General features: G+C 46.8%; 1 non-coding gene across 1 annotated transcript; it reads left to right on the forward strand.

Annotated features, from left to right (window-relative positions):
• The first annotated feature begins 424 nt into the window (after positions 1 to 424).
• Positions 425 to 3683, forward strand: LOC131873886 (28S ribosomal RNA). The gene has a single exon (XR_009371769.1). It is a non-coding gene; the product is annotated as a 28S ribosomal RNA (ribosomal RNA).
• The last annotated feature ends 265 nt before the right edge of the window (positions 3684 to 3948 follow it).

The raw sequence follows: 3948 nt of genomic DNA on the forward strand, positions 1-3948 counted from the left end.
ATTTGGAGATCGGCGGGGGCCCTGGGAAGAGTTATTTTTTCTTTTTAACAGCCTACCCACCCTGAAATTAATTCAACCAGAGATAGGGTCCAGTGGCCAGAAGAGCACTGCACGTCCCACAGTGTCTGGTGCACCTTTGGTGACCCTTGAAAATCTAGAGGACCGAGTACCATTCATGCCCGATCATACTCATAACCACATCACATTTCCAAGGTGAATAACCTCTGGTCAATAGAACAATGTAGGTAAGGGAAGTCAACAAAATGGATCCGTAACTTTGGGAAAAGGATTGGCTCTAAGGGTTGGGTTTGGGGGTTTGTGCCCTAAAGCCATGGACTATTGGCATCTTGCCTGAGCAACTACCATGGTGAGGGTGGGCTATCACATGTTGATCGGGTGACAGACACAGGGCAACCCCTTTGGGGGGCTTTTCCTAGGCGGTGAACAACTGACTTAGAACTGGTATAGACAAGGGGAATTCCACTATTTAATTAAAACAAAGCATTGTGATGGTCCCTATGGATACTAACGCAATGTGATTTCTACCCAAGTCCCCTAGAAGGGTGTGCCAGAGAGGATGAGAGCCCCATTGGGCCTGGACCCTACCGCACGATGAGGCGTTGTCGGTGAGTCAGGGTGTTTGGGAATGCAGCCCTAATCAGGTGGTAAATTCCATCTAAGGCTAAATACGGGCGAGAGACCGATAAAGAACAAGTAACCCAAGGGAAAGATGAAATGGACTTTGAAAAGAGAGTTAAAGAGTGCTTTAAATTTCTAGGAGGGAAGCGGATGGGGGTTGAGGATGCGCCCCGGGCGGATGCGAAATGACATCAGTTGGTCCACCGCTCAGATCAGGGGGCGTGCTAGCCTGAGTTGTTGCTGTGGCACAAGAATGACCTTATGGTCACACTGTACCTCCATCATGGCTTTCCATCTGACCCATCTTGAAACACAAACCAAGGAGTCTAACATGTGTGCAAGTTGGTGGGTTGGGAAACCCATGAGGCAAAAGGAAGCTGACTGGCAAGATCCCCTCTCGAGGGGTGCACTACTGACCGACCTTGATCTTCTGTGAAGGGTTTGAGTGTGAGCACACCTATTAGGACCCAAAAGATGGTGAACTATTCCTGAGAAGGGCGAAGCCAAAGGAAACTATGGTGGAGGCATGCAATGATACTGACGTGCAAATCATTTGTCTAACCTGGGTATAGGGGTGAAAGACTAATCAAACCATCTAGTAGTTGGTTTCCTTCAAAATTTCCCTTGGGATAGCTAGAGCTCATGTGCGAGTTTTATTGGGTAAATCAAATGACTAGAGGCATCGAGGGTGTAACACCCTTGACCTATTCTCAAACTTTAAATAGCCAACGCAGTGGGGCTGCTCCATTGAGCGACACCACGGAATCGCGAGCTCCAAGTGGGCTATTTTTGGTAAGCAAAACTAGTGATGCAGGATGAACTAAAAGCTGAGTTACGGTGCCATATTTCACATTAACCTAGATCCCATAAAGGGTGTTGGTTGATTAAGACAATAGGATGGTGGTCATGGAAGTCAAAATCCACTAAGGAGTGTGTAACAACTCACCTGCTGAATCAACTAGCCCTAAAAATGGATGGTGCTGAAGCACGCAACCTATACTCGGTCATCAGAGCAAGTGCCAGGCTCCGATGAGTAGGAGGACGCGGGGTTTGTTGTGAAACCTTGGGTGTGAGCCTAGGTGGACCGACCCCCAGTGTAGATCTTGGTGGTAGTAGAAAATATTCAAATGAGAACTTTGAAGACTAAAGTGGGGAAAGGTTCCATGTGAACAACACTTGGACATGGGTTAGTCAATCCTAAGAGATGGGGGAGCCCTATTTCAAGGGTGCACTTTGTGTGATCATTGAAAGGGAATCAGGTTAATATTCCTGAATCGGGACGTGGCGGCAGACAACAATGTTAGGAAATCAGGAGACATCTGTGAGGGCCCCAGGAAGCGATATCTTTTCTTTTTAACAGCCTGCCCACCCTGAAATCAGTTTAACTGGAGATAGGGTCTAGCGGCTAGAAGAAAACTACAAGTCCCATGGTGTCTGGTGCACATTCAATGGCCCTTGAAAATCTAGAGGACCGATTACCATTCATGCTCGATCATACTCATAACCGCATTAGGTCTCCAAGGTGAACAACCTCTGGTCAATAGAACAATGTAGGTAAGGGAAGTTGGCAAAATGGATCCGTAACTTTGGGAAAAGGATTGGATCTAAGGGTTGGGCCTAGGGGTCTGTGCCCTGAAGCCATGGACTATTGGCAACCTACCTGAGCTGCTACCATGGTGAGGGCGGGTTGTCGTGTGTCGATCAGGCGACAGACGCAGGGCACTCCCTTTGAGGGGCTTTTCCTAGGTGGTGAACAACTAACTTAGAACTGGTATAGACAAGGGGAATTCAACTGTTTAATTAAAACAAACCATTGTGATGGTCCCTGTAGATGCTAACGCAATGTGATTTTTGCCCAGTGCTCTGAATGTCAAAGTGAAGAAATTCAACCAAGTGTGGGTAAATGGAAGGAATAACTATGACTCTCTTAAGGTAGCCAAATGCCTTGTCATCTAATTAGTGATGCACATGAATAGATTAACTACATTATCACTGTCCCTATCTACTATCTAGCAAAACCACAGCCAAGGGAATGGGCTTGGTGAAATCAGCAGGGAAAGAAGACCCTATTGAGCTTGACTCTAGTCCGACTTTGTGATATGACTTGAGAGGTGTAGAATAAGTGGGAACCATCTCAGCGCAAGTTAAATACCACTACTTTTAACATTATTTTACTTATTTCGTGAGGTAGAGACAGGGAAATGCCCCTGTTTTTGGCCTTAAGGTGCATCTAGGCACATCGATCCGGGCGGAAGACATTGTCTGGTGGGAAGTTTGGCCGGGGCGGCACATCTGTTAAAAGATAACGCAGGTGTCCTAAGATGAGCTCAACGAGAACAAAAATCTTGTGTGGAACAAAAGGGAAAAAGCTCATTTAATTTTGTTTTTAAGTACGAATATAAACCATGAAAGCGTGGCTTATCGATCCTTTAGACTTTTGGTATTTGAAGCTAGAGGTGTCAGAAACGTTACCATAGGGATAACAGGCTTATGGCAGCCAAGTGTTGATAGCGATGTTTCTTTTGATCCTTCGATGTTGACTCTTCTTATCATTGTGAAATAGAATTCACCAAGTGTTGGATTCTTCACCCACCAATAGGGAACGTGAGCTAGGTTTAGACCATCATGAGATAGGTTAGTTTTACCCTACCGATGATCCGCGATGCGATAGTAATTCAAATTAGCATGAGAGGAACCGTTGATTCACCGATTTGCCCCAAGTGCACACCTTGTGTGCACCTTCACCAGGGTGGGCACCTTGGTGCACACACCTTGGATGGGTTGCGCACCAAGGCGGGTACCCGGGCGCACACACCTTGGCACCTGCATTTTCTTCAATATTTTTTTTGACTATTTCTCAAGTGGGAAATTCTATAATCTCAATTTTTTTTGCCTTTTGTAGAAATTTTTTAACGCAGTGCATCAAAGGTGCGCACCTCGATGCCCACCTTGGTGTGCACCAAAGGTATGTACCATGGTGCACTCTAAGGTGCGCAACATTGGTGTGCACCAAGGAGCGCTCCAAAGTGTGCTCCAAGGTGCACACCTCTATTGCACACGAAGACGAAAGATGGGTTAATTGCTCGATTCACTGCTTGAACTATGCCCACTTTTCCTCGAGTGCACATCTTGTTGCACACACCTTGGCTGGGGTGTGCACCAGGTTGGGAACCTCAGTGCGCACACCTTGCCAAGGTGCGCACCCCTAACATGCGCCCAAGTGCACGTACTTGGCACGGGCATTGGTTGCGCACCCAATATGGCCTTAGGGTGTGTTGGGTGCACCTTGATGCATCGCCTTGATGCACA

This window comes from Cryptomeria japonica, chromosome 2, assembly GCF_030272615.1.
Source record: "Cryptomeria japonica chromosome 2, Sugi_1.0, whole genome shotgun sequence".
Taxonomy (NCBI): Eukaryota; Viridiplantae; Streptophyta; class Pinopsida; order Cupressales; family Cupressaceae; genus Cryptomeria; species Cryptomeria japonica.